This window comes from Eleutherodactylus coqui, unplaced genomic scaffold, assembly GCF_035609145.1.
Source record: "Eleutherodactylus coqui strain aEleCoq1 unplaced genomic scaffold, aEleCoq1.hap1 HAP1_SCAFFOLD_206, whole genome shotgun sequence".
NCBI lineage: Eukaryota > Metazoa > Chordata > Amphibia > Anura > Eleutherodactylidae > Eleutherodactylus > Eleutherodactylus coqui.
The window spans coordinates 101,619-117,268 of record NW_027101779.1 but is presented as its reverse complement, the minus strand read 5'-3'; the positions used below and the strand labels follow the sequence as shown (position 1 = coordinate 117,268).

General features: G+C 45.1%; 1 long non-coding RNA gene across 1 annotated transcript in view; it reads left to right on the top strand.

Moving 5' to 3' along the window:
- LOC136591271 (uncharacterized) overlaps positions 1 to 8,178 on the top strand; it is a 34,992-nt gene extending 26,814 nt beyond the window's left edge. Inside the window, exon 5 of the long non-coding RNA XR_010787949.1 lies at positions 8,136 to 8,178. This is a non-coding gene — a long non-coding RNA (uncharacterized lncRNA). The remainder of the gene's footprint in view (positions 1 to 8,135) is intronic.
- The last annotated feature ends 7,472 nt before the right edge of the window (positions 8,179 to 15,650 follow it).

Here is a 15,650-nt window from a genome sequence, read left to right as displayed (position 1 = left end):
CGCCCGGCAGTCCACGATGAGTGCGGCGTATGATCGGACATCTCCACACTAGAGAATTCCTTTATTTTCTCCGCAGCGGTACAACCTTTAGCTCGAGTGCTCATGATAAGCGCTCGCAAGGTAGAGACTGATAACAGAATGTGCACTAGCGTTTCTGTGTTACCGCGTAAAACTTTCTTTGGGATTTAAGGTAGGTTAAGTACCAAGAGTCAGTCCGTCTTTTTCACAAGTTATGGTTACCAGCCTAGGGTACAGGATGAGGTCTCAAATCATCATCAGAGCAGATTCTGCGTCGGTCCTGTCCAACTGCATGGGAGTAAGGGGTGACTCAACAATCCACTGTGTCCACAGATTAGGGTCCGCAGAGGGCAAAATCCACTGTGGAAGAACAATTTTGCGGGGCCCAGCAGAGACTTTCAGTACAGAGGGGATCCTCAAGTTATAGCATCCAGCTGGTTAGAATACTGCTGGGTATATTGCCACCATTTAGAGAGACAGCAGTAATTATCACAGTCACAAAATGGCACCTGGTGGCCGGAGGGGGGTTTGCCAGGTATGTATAGAGGGCCTACTGCTGCGGGGCCTACATTACAGCATTCACAGTTTCAATGCAAATGCCCCTGTAGGCTCCAAAGTGTCCTTCCACGTCCTCCGCCAGGGACTTACTCTTTGCCGCCTCTCGCCGGGACCAGGATCCGGATCAGATTCACACCGCTCGGCTGGCGTCTCCGCGGAAGCGCACTGCTGGGTTCCATTGACAGCAAGGCCTGCCCACCAGGGGATTCAGCACAGCCGGGTAGTCAGTGCGGTGAACTCCACCAGCCCCGCCCAGACGGCACCTGAGACCGGGTGAGAAGAGGATCACTCACCGGACAGTGATAGAGGTAGGGAGCGGTGTGCAGCAATGCTCCAGCGGGAGTGCTCGGGCAGGACATGTCAATCGCCAAGTGCAGGCTCAGGGCTGTATACGCCGGTTCAGGGGCAAGAAGGACTTTTGGTTCGAGCCAGCCACTGCAGCAGGGTATGTTGATTAATTTCAATCCGTCAGGGAGGTAGTCCGGATCGAAAGGCCAGGGTAAAGTGCAGGATATTAAGGTCCCCTGGGGGGAGCCGGTGTTGAGGGGGCATAAGAATCACCCCTCTGTATGCTTCTGACTCATTACTCTGACATAAGGAAAAAATGAGACTCCATGACGCTAATGTGTCCATAAGACATCTGTAAGGTCTCTTTCACGCTACAAAAGCATCGCTACAAAATGGCTTTGTTACCAAATTTGCAACATCCCTCATGTGAAAAAACCAATTGGAATCCAAGGGCTTCACACACATGTGTTTTGTAGCCTGTGTGAAAGAGGCCTAAATTCAGCTCCTCACCACGTTCAAGCTCGGTATGCATCTATATTGCCGCTATAAAACAGCTGAAAATCACAACTGCGTGAAGCATTGGATTCCATTTTTGGCCGCGATGAACATATTCTAGTGTGAATGAGTCTAAAACTGGAAAAGTCCTACTGAAAATGTAACTTCTTTATTGTAGATTTTGAATTTATGTCTCATGTAAATATATTTGGCGCATAACTCGGCCGAATTACCTACATTTTTAATGACTTCACTAATTTTAGGCATAAGAACCAGTAAATCGTTTCCCCTTTTCTGTTCCAGCGGTCATAATTGTTTTTACTTTTCATCAATGTGGCCGTATGACGGCTTGTATATTGTGGAACTAGTTTTTATAGGAACTAAAGGCCCTTTTAGACACGATGATTTTTACTCAAAAATTGCTCAAACCTGTCTTTTGAGCGATAATCGTTGTGTCTAACTGCACTGACATTGTGCAGTTTTCGTTAAGCCATCGCTGATCTTTCAGCGTGCTGAAAGACAATGATGAGCCTTATCAGGAATTCACAGCGGGATACAGCTGATACTATTGTTTCAGCTGTATCCTGCTCCCTGAAGACCGGTGGGGTATGAAAAACACAACTGTCCAGCTGTGTTCTGCATCCTTTGCTCGGAGCGCTCGGCTATAAAACAGCTGGGCGCTCCATGCGGGGAACAGCTGGATTCAGAAGACAAGTGGCCCCGCTTGTCTTCTGCATCTTCCGCTCGGAGCGCAAAGTGATCGCTCAATGTTTAAACAATCACCTTACGCTGTAAAAAAAGCACACGATTATCGCTCAAAAATCACTGAGAAGATTTTTTGAGCGATAATCGTGTCTAAACCCGGCTTAATACCGGATAAATATAATGTTTGGAATAACTTTTTTAGTAATTTTTAATGGGGAAGAAAAAGCAAGTTCCCCAATGTTTTTCCATCATTCACCTTGTGGTACAAATAGTCGGATCACTTTATTCTACGGGTCGCTACGATTATAACACAAATCTCTACAGGTTTTATTGTGTTTTAGTACCTTTTACAGTAGAGAACAACTTTTTTGACAAAAACCTCTACAAATAGCATTTTTATGTTTCCATTGACAGAGCTGCATGAGGCCTTGTATTTTGTGGGACAACGGTTATTGGTTATTGGTACCATTTTCAGGTAGAATATATCTGACTTTTTGATCTTTCTGTAAAACCACTTGGGGTCCGTTTACACTTAAAGATTATCGTTCCAACAAGCGAACAATGTCAGCGCTCGCTCGTCTGTTTATACAGCAGATCCGTCGTTGACTCATTCAAACCAGAAACCATTCAGTCTTCCTCATTCGCTGTGTAAGTGACAGAGGGACTGATTATTAGATTGGTATGTCTTCCCATCTATCTCTCAAGTACCTAGTCAGTCTGAACCGAGGCACGGCTTCAGAGGACAAGAAACTGCAAATCAGCTGAATATGGAAGCAACGCGATGAATCTAATGCCCACCCCATCACGCTGGAATGTATCCAGCGCTGTATACTACCCACTAGTCAGACCGCCTCCTGCTAAATGCAAGGCCGGGTAAAGGAGGATCAACACCGCTATCACATAAGCAGTGGCACTGTCCATGGTCCTGATCTGGAATAACCAGCTCAACTGTAGTATTGTCCACATCACTTAGGCCCCCCTCACACAGGGCGTTTGCAGAAACGCAGCGTTGAAAAACGCTGCGTTACTGCAGATTCTGCCCCGTTTCAGCAGCGCTGGCATACTTTATGCCAGCGTTTTGGCTGCGTTTTCAGCTCGTCTGAAAACGCAGCCAAGAATGCTGAAAAGAAAAAAAAAAAGCAATACTCACCTAGCCGCTGCAGTCTGGGTCGCGGCCGCTGGTCTCTGTCGCTGATCCGGGCTTCCTCGGCACTCCCAAGTCTATTGCCGGAGGCCAGGTTTGAGAACCCTGCCTCCGGCAATAGAGTGCTGTGATTGGTTGTCGGTGCTTGCTTGATGCCCAATCACAGCCCTTCATTGACTGTCTCAGCCAATCAGAGCTTGCCGGCGCTTTTTTATTCATCAGCTTGTGATTGAAGGATATTGACGCTGGCAGGCGTATGACTCTGATGGTCGGGGCGCACATTATGTGAATATTCGCACTGTGGAATATGCCAGCTCTTTACATAACGAGGCTTCAGCAGTGGCTGCAGTTACACGGGGATCAAAAGTTTTTGTAAATGTCATATAGCAATCATAAATGCAAATGCATCACGTCTTTGGCTTAGGGTGCCTGCACACTGGCGATCGCAATATTGCTGTGTTTTTTTTAACGCAAATGTAAATAGGATTTTAATGTTAAAAACGCATCACAGAAAAATCGCAAGTTTGTGCTTTGCGATTTTTGTGCGATGCATTTTTAACATTAAAATGTTCTATTGACATTCACGTTAGAGAAAAACACAGCGATATCGCAATCGCAAGTGTAAAGGCACCCTTCAAGTTGGCCAACAATATGCAACATGAGCATTGCCTTGTTCTTTAACAGAGATGTTAGCCGCAGAGAGCCCTTCACAGGGTGATACTTGAGAAGATGATCACGGCAAACTGGGAGTGTCCTTCCCAAGGGGGGGGTGTCTTATATAAAGGAACGGGGCTAAAAATATTTGGATCCTCTCTATTAATATCAAACCCCAGATCAGACCACTGATTTCATTTCAGACTCCAGATCCCCTAAATATATTCAGACTCCCTACATATATATTTATATTAATATCAGACTCCAGAAAAGACCCCTTAAATATATTCCAACCTCTCCTATATTTATAACACATCGCAGACACCTAACTTAACTTAGACCCCGGACCAGACCCCTTAAATACTTTCAGAAAAGTTTATTTACACCCTTGGGTGGGGAGGGGTTAAAGACAACCTCCCTCGTCAGTAGGGCTGACTGCATACCTTTGCAATTGTGGCCCTGCTGACTCTGATGACGTCTCACTATTCGCTCTTCTCTCTCCTGTTCCCCCATACGGACTTCTTAGTTTCAGCGTGAATTTGTCAAGTGGGCGGTCCCTGCTGTTCAACGTCAATCAACTCCGACATAACCCACTGACAGCAGGCAGTGCAGACCGCCCACTTGACACATTCACAACTCTGGGAAATGAAGCTAAGAAGAGCCTTTATAGGGAAAATGAGGGACAATAGACAACAATGGAGTCAGCAGGGCTGTGGCTGCGAACTCCCCATTTTATAGGGCTTACCACTAATCTCCAGAATAGGTATTTTCCTTTTTTGCTGTGAAGATGTGAATGCATATGTGCGGTCAGCTCTCCAGAGAAATCAGCGGGATTTATGAAATCCTATCACTTGTTTCCTTATAGCCCATAGATTTCCATGGAGGAAAAGCATACATGTCTGACCAGCTCTACATGGGAAATGGGAAGCTGGGCTAGTTCATAGACAAGAGTCATGAAATGTGCTATTCTCACACTCAGACCTTCACCTTGTAAGGGACTCGCATCGCCGCCGAAGACGATTTTTTCGCGTGAAAGTGAATAGGAGTTCCTAATGTTAAAAACGCATTGCATCGTACGAGAGTTGAAAGTTTGTGCAAAAAGGAGACTCCGTAAGAAAACATGGGAAATAAAAAATTTGCAAAATGCAGACAGATCGGACATGCTGCGTTTTTTTCCACTCCACATGGGAATGAAACTATTGAAAATCATAGGTTTCATAATTCTGCGTTTTCACTCACTCTCACGCCCTAAGAAGCTGCTTACTCAAATACTTCCTGCTCTTTCACATGATTTGCAATGACCTTTATGTTTTGTAGGTGATAAAAGTCTGATTGGTGGAAGTCTCACGGCTAAGACCCCCAGCCATCCCCCCAAATGCTGCAGCCACTAGCAGTCACATCAGATTGAATAAAGCGGGTGCCGAGCATGGGTGGCCACCGCTCTGTTCATCTCATTGGGTCTGAAGTAGCAAAGTACAAGTGCTTGTACTCTGCCGTGTCTGGCAGTCACATTGCATATGAATGAAGTACCACTGCGCACGCACAAACACCACTCACTTTAGTCTCTTCCTGACTGCGGGGTGCAGCTGGGGGACATGGGACCCCGACCGGGATTAGTGATGGTCTTAGCAGTGAGACCTCCTCCGATCAGATTTATTTCTGTGTATAGGTGATATAAGTTAATCTTGGTACAACCCCTTATAGAGAATCATTATTTATTCACCCTTTTATGTACTCTAATACAGGGGTCCCCAACCACTGGTCCGTGGACTAGGACCGGGCTGTTGGGTTTTTTTTGCTGGTCCGAGGCGGCGCCACAGATCAGCACTAAACACTGACCATGTGCTCTGCCCTGCGGGGGCTCAGAGCACACTGTGTGGGCTGGCATCAGTAGACGCGGATCCTAGCAGAGAACATTATGCGGGGAGGCGGGGAGACCTCTGTGACACGGCTCCCGACACAGCACATTATGTGGGGCACGGTGGGGAGGCAATCTGGCCACAGTGTCGTGGCTCCAGGCATAGCTCTTGGCGGGGACCTGGGCTACAGTGCTGTACACCGAAGTCCTGCCAGCACCTCCGGTCTACAGCGCTGTTTGGTGTATAGCGCTGCTAAGTAGCACTGCATGACCCCACCCCCATATAACCAAAGCCCCGCCCCTGCCCACCCTGCCATGCGGGGTTATGGAAAAATGGTCTTGCTTTAAACTGGCATGGAGGTGAGGGGGTAGCAGGGCTGGCATGGAAGTGAGGGGGGTATGAGGGCTGGCATGGAGTTCAGGTGTGTGTGAGGACTGGCATGGAGATGAGAGGGGTATGAGGGCTGGCATGGAGGTGAGGGGGCTATGAGGGCTGGCATGGACGTGAGGGGGATATGAGGGCTGGCATGGAGGTGAGGAGGGTGTGAGGGCTCGCATGGAGCTGAGCGGGTATGATGACTAGCATAGAATTAGATTAACAGTTTAGGGACATGAAGTAATCCTGCTGTATTCCGCCCCTCAGGGTCCTGTAATGTAAGGCTGGGTTCTCACATCTCGCGGTTTGGCTGCAGCGAAAAAACGTGAGATTTCCTCCGGGAAAAGCGCTGCTTCAAAACCCGCGGCACTTTGCCGCAGGTTTTGAAGCGGCCTGGCTGGCGAATCCGCGCCGCAGCACCGGCTTAGCTGGCTTTGCCGCGACGGATTCGCTGTCCCGTGTGGACAAGGACAAGGACATGGACAACGCTGTCCGTGTTTTAATGTCATACGACCCCTTTATGTATGCTGAGTATATGGCCGGGCTCACACAGTGACATTCATACTCGCTGCGCCTGCCAATCCACACGCACACGTAATACACGTCCAGAAAGAACATGCTGTGGATTTATTCTCTGCACCAGTAATACACGTGTGAAAACCCGCAGATGTTAGCGATCCAATACAAGTCAATGGGGTAACGACATCGCGAGCTGCATATAGGAGAAGTGCGCATGCACAATAATAATACACCCGTGTGACACCTGTATGACTTGAAACGCGATAGCGAAGCCCAAGCACTTTTACAACACTGTGGCTATGAATGTTTTGGGGTGAAAGTGAAGAATTCCTATCCTATCCTCTGCCAGGAAGTTAAGTTGACTAAAATACTTCTTTGGTAATTTTTAGAGACATGTTTTCACAATTAATGCTAATCTGTTAACCCCTTAGTGACCACTCCATAGTGTTTTTACGTCCTGCCTAAGTGATGTAATTCCCGGGGACGTAAAAACATGCTTCCTCTGGGGATTAAAGCCCTGCAGGCTCTGGACAACGCAGTTCCTGGCTGCCAGCTCCCGGAGGTAACCGACAACCTGGAGCTGTCATGGGGGGCCGCAGGAAGCCCCCTTCCCACAGTCACACGATCGCCAGTATCGCCCGGATAACCCATGATCACATTAAGGTCAATGAAAAGTTTTAAAAAGTTAGTTTCAGCTCCCCTTACGGATCGAATCCGTAAGGAATGCTGAGAATACTCACCCCCTGTTTTCCGCATTTTCCTGCATCGTTCTCGTCTTCTAGGACCCAACGATGGTGTCTGCGCATGCGGGCCGCATGGCATTAGAAACTCCCTGCTCCCGGATAGTATGAGTAGCCGAGAGCACAGAGCTGTCACCGGAAGCTGCTGTATGTGGTACCCGGTCACTTCATTGCTGTTATCCAATGGATAACAGCGACCATGTAAAAGTTTTAAAAAGGTGTAAAAGAAAAGCTCTCCCCTCATGGATTATGTCCGTAAGGGGAGATGAGATTACGTTCGGCCCTCGGATTTATATGCGGATATTACCCTGGCTGTTGCGGACGCGCCCCTCGCCAAAATAGCGGACGCATGCACAAAAGCCGGGATAATATAAAATCCCCCCGCTCTTGGCTACCAAACGTTGCCGAGAGTCTGGAGATGCCACAGGGGGCCGTGGTCCTTGGTCACATGATCGCTGCTATCCAATGGATAACGGCGATCAAGATTTTTAAAAAGTTTCACCTCCCATCATGGATCTATACTTGTGACTCGGCTTTTTAAGAGATAAAAAGTTATGGCGGTCAGAAGACGGCAACAGAAAATACTATATTATTAAAGAAGATATTTTATTATTAAAATTAGTAAAGAAAAAAAAACGTATATATTTCTGCGGGCTGTACCGAAAGTGCAGAAGTGGTCATAAATTCTTTATTAATTGATGTAGATTGTTCAACTTGCACATGTAGTTGGAGGGACTCTTCCTCTATACGGGGCCTTCAGAATCTTGTTCTTCCTTGCAGGTCAGTAATGGATTCCAAACAGAAACAACGTGCTGTCATAGAGTTCTTGATGAAGGAAGGATGAAGGCTGTCCGACATCCACAAAAGGCTGCAGAATGACACCATTGACAAGAGGAATGTTCACAGGTGGATGAAGAGGTTTACAGAAGGTGAAACCAGCACTGAAGACAAACCACACAGTGGGAGACCATCAGCTGCGACCACTGACACAAATCGTCAGCGAGTGGATGAGTTGATTCACGGCTGGACTAATGGGTTGAGGCCAAACAGTGACCTCCAGGACTGCCAAGTCTGGTAATATTCCCAACTAGTAATAACACGATTATGTGTTACAAGTACAAGTAAATCAATAATTCATCTGTGCACCAAAATGGATCTATTAGCCCCTTCTCCTATAAACAGTATATAAACAGATTAAAATGGAATGTGTAGGCCCTGTAAGAATGGTAGAGGGTGATGGGGAGAAAGCAAATCTGTTAAAAGGTTTATTCCCCAGTGCATTCACACAAGAAAATAAAATGTTAGATGAAATGCAGAGTGATTTTTTCTTGGACATAGAGTGACCAAAAAGGCGCAATTGTGGCATTGTGTAATTTCTTTTTTCTGACCGCGTCCACCCTGCAGGATAGATAATGCATTATTTTTTAGATCAGACTTTTACATTAGTGGCGGTACCAAATATATTTGGGTTTTTTTTTTTGCTTGTATTTTTTAATTATAAATACAAGAAAAGTTGTTTTTTTTTTAACTTTTAGTATGTTTTTTACAATAAATTTTTTTTTGTCCCCTTAGGGTACTTGAACTTGAGGTTGTTTAATCGACTTTAACATTTGATGGAATACTTATTGCTGTATATGATATTTTTATCAGCATTCTATTATGACGGGCCACAGGGAGCCCTGAGGGCTTCAAAAGGCCTTGGGCTGCCATGACAAGCGAACAGCACCTCGCAATCTCATCACGAGGGCGCCGTTCGGGACTCTCAATCTCCGATTGGATATTTATAGGGTTAACCGTCGGTGTTAGCGCTCACGCTGATCATGGCAGTTGTGGTGAATTATCAGCTGTCAAAAAAAGTCGGTATTCACCATCTCTGGAGTAAAATTGGCTCCCAGTCCCGCTCCACACAAACCTTCCCCAGGAGGGCGTATATATACGCCCTTTATGGTGAAGGTGTTCAATTTTAAAACATCTGTCTTCGGTAGACTATCCCTTTTTTTTTTTTTTTATAGAAATCAATTGTGATCAGCCCTGATCCGGCTGCTCTGATGCCCGGTAATGTCATGTATTTATGGGTTGTGCTGCCAATGCAGAAATTGATCTTATACAGCGACACACATACAGAAGGATCCGGAGCCGGGAGCCACCTTCTATGACATCCATAGAGATTATAGTCAGGGGTTTATGTTTGGTCAATTTCACTTTTGCAGTCTCTTAAAGGGATTGTCCAAGAATTTAAGAAATAAAGCTAACAGTAAAATGTTATAAAAATAGCAATCATTACACTTCCGTTAAATCACCCAGCGCTCTGGTGCCGATGCTCCTGGGGTCCCAGCCATTCTTTATTCTCCTGGTGCAGTGATGCACTATACTTCTGGTTAACAACCTCAGCCAATCCGAGGCCTCAGTAGACATGTGCCATACATGCTAGCGAGGCCAGTGATTGGTTGTAGTGGTCACATGGCTGTGGTAGTCACATCGACAAGCCAATCGCTCTAGTATCTTTGGCTGTCATGAATGGAGAGGTAGTGCACACGCATGACCACCGGTCCGAACATTCATGGACATGTGAAAGTTCCTGATTTCTTTATCATTGGGATCCACGCAGTCAGACCCTTGCCAATCAGATGCTTATTCTTTATCCCTAGGACATTCCCTTTAATCATATCTTAGAAGTTACCCATATCTTCCTGCACAGAGGTCTTTAATATCTTTTACACCCCTTACATGCCCTAACACAGCAGAAGACCGGGATATTGGCGTGTAGAATGACTTTTCCCGGCGCGGATCATACAGCAGCTATATGGACAGTCCCTCTACGGGGATCACTGCTCTCACACCCTCGGTGTATATATATTTGCAGTATTTAATCATCTTAGAGGGCATTAGGCTTGAAATGATTAAACCCATTATACAGCATTTACCTGTTTAGAACGTTTATAGTGTTCTTGCTGATGGTTTTGTTGCCTTTCGTACAAGTCCGGGGTTAGAGTATATTAGAAGCATCTTGGATAGTACTAGGTAGCAGTTACGTCTTCGATATATAAAGTACTGGCGCATCGCTCACACGGATGACTATATTTACGGATATTTCACTCTATACACCGCGGCTGCAGGAAATGCGCTTTCAACAGTAATTGTCTGCTTGGCATAAATAATACTGCATATCCTGGCCTGCCAATCTTTGTCAGAATTGCTAATGAGATTTACAGGTTTTAGCATTGCAAGAAAGCATGCAAGTCTCTTCTAAATCCTACCTCTCTGTCTTTTCAGGCAGCTTAAGGACAGGACCCATGAGAAGAGATTGAAAGCGGCAGTGCAGTCGTGAGTGGTCTGCTGTTGTTTTGGTGCCAGTGACTCAAGCATCAGCCGCCTAGTGGGAATAGGAGGTAGAGCATGCTTCAGGAGAGCCGTGCAAGATATTGTGTGACATCTTAAGAGCTAAACTTGGAGTCAACATTCCTATAGCTAAGGATACCCTGAAGAGTCAACATGGCCACCTCACGGCTCGCGAACAGAAGCACCAGGGACATCGCAAATGTGATGCAAAGGTTGCAAGGTATGTGACCGTCAAATAAACTGACCTTTAGCGCATTATCACTTTAGAATACGCCTCTGCTCTGACAATCTTAGCTGGAGCCGTCCAGGTGTCATGGAAGCCAGAGGCCTTTTTTTCATGCACCCACAGAAAATAGTGGGCATTCTTAAACAAAATCACTCAAAATAGAACCTGCTGCAATATTTTTAATCTTCACCATTGGTACGAGCAAAAAAAATTCACAGGAGCGTATATCGGCCGCCGTTTTCACGGCCGGCGATATACACTACCATCTGAGCTTTCTTCCCCTTTTCCTCCCTCTCACCGGCTCTCTACATCTCTACTCCCTTCTGACTGTTTGCAATGGGAGGGGTGAGACGGAGGTGGAGCTAAGCTGCTGCCCCCTCCCCACCTGTTCTCCACAGCCATTGCAAACAGCCGGAGGAGAGGAGAGGGCGTGAGTCGGGAAGGGGGAGGGAAAGTGGAAGACAGCTCAGATGGTAGCATATATCCGCCGGTCGTGAACACGACGCATGGCTATCATAGATAGTAAACAAAAATTATTTTAAAAATTGGTAAAAGAACAAAACAATACAATAAAATTATACACGTAAAAAAGAAAATGACCCAAAGCCGACACCAACCCAAACCGTCATCGTATGCATCCTGTAATCCGAAGCTATACAAAAAATATATATCTAAACATCCAAAACAAAATGAGGAACCCATTCCTGTACTTTATTTAAGCGTAAATATACTAAGAAAAAAACAGGTATAAATTTCAAGAAATCATTTTTTTAGATTTTTACCGCCAATAAAACAAAAAAAAAAATAGAAAAAAAAAGTCATTGAAAAAAGATATAAAAATAGCCCTATATGTCAGGGGAAAAATTATGTTGGTAGCTGAAGGAAAAACAATAGGGCAGTAAAACCAGCACATGGGTAAATTCCTTAAAAAGTGTCTGGTCCCTAAGGTGCATAACAGCCTGTTCCTTAAAGGGTTTTACTAATTAAAACCCAATAATAGCACATTTTATTTTTGTAATCTGTTTTTATTTTCCGATTTGTAGATTTTTCTTCAATTCTATTATCAGTGCATGACTATGGGCGTGCCCATTCTGCATTCAACAGCATTTAGAGATACTCTTTACAGCAGCCTCATGGATCATTTACACAACGGACAGAAGGGGACTCATTGCTTCTATGGGAGACTGTTCTAGACATGTGCTTTGATATGTTCAAAGGTAATTTCGCAGGGAGGGGGAAGAGGTGAGCTGTGACCATTACCTATTTTAAATGGTACACCCTGTTTTATCTACATGTATTGTAGGTGTTACCTTTCATTGCAATCCTGCCTGTGATAATAGTGACTGCTGAAAAGTTTTCCGTACAGAACAGGAAAAATTGGGCTGATGATCAGTATGAAAATATAGGATTTTAGGGATTTTTTTTTTAAATACAATTAGTGACCAATTCTTTTCTTTTTTAAAGGTCACCAAAAAATCTTATGATTCTTAAAATTCTAAACATTCTCATTAGTCATTGTGTCCCCTGTATCAGCCCCAGCAGTAATAGTATTACTATTGAGGCCTCTGTGCGGGTCACTGTTATTACTGAGGCCACTGTGGGGAGTCACTATTATTACTGAGACCAATACAGGGGACAGTATTACTACTGAGGCCACTGAGGGTCACTATTATTACTGAGGCCAATAGAGGGGACAGTATTACTTCTGAGGCCACTGAGGGTCACTGTTATTACTAAGCGCGACAGTAGAGGGGACAGTATTACTACTCAGGCCTCTGTGGAGGTCACTATTACTACTGATGTCAATATAGAGGACAGTATTACTACTGAGGCCACTGTGCGGGTTACCGTTACTGCTGAGGCCAATATATATATATATACCGTGTTTCCCCGATAGTAAGACACCCCCGATTGTAAGACGTATCGGGGGTGTCAGGGGGGTCGGCCAATGTAAGCCGTACCCCGAAAGTAAGACATACCGTAGAAAAAAAAAATCATTACTCACCTCCCCCGGCGCTCCGTCGCGCTCCGGCAGGATGTCGCTCGCTCCTCGTCCCCGGCGCAGCATTGCTTTCTGAATGCGGGGGCTTGAAATCCCCGCCTCCAGAAAGCTAATACACACGCCGTCAGCCAGTTACAGAATGGCTGTGATTGGCTGAAGGCGCACGTGGCTTCAGCCAATCACACTATTCAATGACATCATTGAATGGCTGTGATTGGCTGAAGGCGCACGTGGCTTCAGCCAATCACACCCATTCAATGATGTCATTGAATAGTGTGATTGGCTGAAGCCACGTGTGCCTTCAGCCAATCACAGCCATTCAATGCTGTCATTGAATGGCTGTAACTGGCTGACGGCGTGTGTATTAGCTTTCTGGAGGCAGGGATTTCAAGCCCCGCATTCAGAAAGCAATGCTGCGCCGGGGACGAGGAGCGAGCGACATCCTGCCGGAGCGCGACAGAACGCCGGGGGAGGTGAGTAATGATTTTTTTTTATTATAAGACATACCCCGAAAGTAAGACATAGTCTGGCTTTTGGGGATAAAAAGAAAGTAAGACACTGTCTTACTTTCGGGGAAACACGGTATATATATATATATATATATATATATATATATATAACATTATTACTACTGAAGCCACTGCGGGGGTCACTATTATTACTGGGGCTGATATAAGGGACACTATTACTACTGAGGCTGATGTAGCGGACACTTTTACTACTGACGCCACTATGAGGGTCACTATTACCACTGAGGCCAACACAGGGGACAGTATTACTACTCAGGCCTCTGTGGGGGTCACTATTACTACTGATGTCGATACAGAGGACAGTATTACTAATGAGGCCACTGTGGAGGCTACTGTTACTGCTGGGGCCAATAAAGGTGACATTATTGCTACTGAAGCCACTGTGGAGGTCACTATTACTCCTGGGGCTGATATAGGGGACAATATTACTACTGAGGCCATTGTGGGGGACAATATTACTACTGAGGCCATTGTGGGGGACAATATTACTACTGGGGCTGATATAGGGCAAGCACTATTACTATTGATGCCACTTTGCAGAATACCTTAAGCTGACTTAGGTTATGTTTATACTTGGCGGAAATGCTGTGGAATGTGGCAAATTATGCAGCATTCCCGCTTCCAGATACAGCCATTTAAAGCTGTTTTATTTCTCGTCTTCTAGGACCCAACGATGGTGTCTGCGCATGCGGGCCGCATGGCATTAGAAACTCCCTGCTCCCGGATAGTATGAGTAGCCGAGAGCACAGAGCTGTCACCGGAAGCTGCTGTATGTGGTACCCGGTCACTTCATTGCTGTTATCCAATGGATAACAGCGACCATGTAAAAGTTTTAAAAAGGTGTAAAAGAAAAGCTCTCCCCTCATGGATTATGTCCGTAAGGGGAGATGAGATTACGTTCGGCCCTCGGATTTATATGCGGATATTACCCTGGCTGTTGCGGACGCGCCCCTCGCCAAAATAGCGGACGCATGCACAAAAGCCGGGATAATATAAAATCCCCCCGCTCTTGGCTACCAAACGTTGCCGAGAGTCTGGAGATGCCACAGGGGGCCGTGGTCCTTGGTCACATGATCGCTGCTATCCAATGGATAACGGCGATCAAGATTTTTAAAAAGTTTCACCTCCCATCATGGATCTATACTTGTGACTCGGCTTTTTAAGAGATAAAAAGTTATGGCGGTCAGAGGACGGCAACAGAAAATACTATATTATTAAAGAAGACATTTTATTATTAAAATTAGTAAAGAAAAAAAAACGTATATATTTCTGCGGGCTGTACCGAAAGTGCAGAAGTGGTCATAAATTCTTTATTAATTGATGTAGATTGTTCAACTTGCACATGTAGTTGGAGGGACTCTTCCTCTATACGGGGCCTTCAGAATCTTGTTCTTCCTTGCAGGTCAGTAATGGATTCCAAACAGAAACAACGTGCTGTCATAGAGTTCTTGATGAAGGAAGGATGAAGGCTGTCCGACATCCACAAAAGGCTGCAGAATGACACCATTGACAAGAGGAATGTTCACAGGTGGATGAAGAGGTTTACAGAAGGTGAAACCAGCACTGAAGACAAACCACACAGTGGGAGACCATCAGCTGCGACCACTGACACAAATCGTCAGCGAGTGGATGAGTTGATTCACGGCTGGACTAATGGGTTGAGGCCAAACAGTGACCTCCAGGACTGCCAAGTCTGGTAATATTCCCAACTAGTAATAACACGATTATGTGTTACAAGTACAAGTAAATCAATAATTCATCTGTGCACCAAAATGGATCTATTAGCCCCTTCTCCTATAAACAGTATATAAACAGATTAAAATGGAATGTGTAGGCCCTGTAAGAATGGTAGAGGGTGATGGGGAGAAAGCAAATCTGTTAAAAGGTTTATTCCCCAGTGCATTCACACAAGAAAATAAAATGTTAGATGAAATGCAGAGTGATTTTTTCTTGGACATAGAGTGACCAAAAAGGCGCAATTGTGGCATTGTGTAATTTCTTTTTTCTGACCGCGTCCACCCTGCAGGATAGATAATGCATTATTTTTTAGATCAGACTTTTACATCAGTGGCGGTACCAAATATATTTGGGTTTTTTTTTTTGCTTGTATTTTTTAATTATAAATACAAGAAAAGTTGTTTTTTTTTTAACTTTTAGTATGTTTTTTACAATAAATTTTTTTTTGTCCCCTTAGGGTA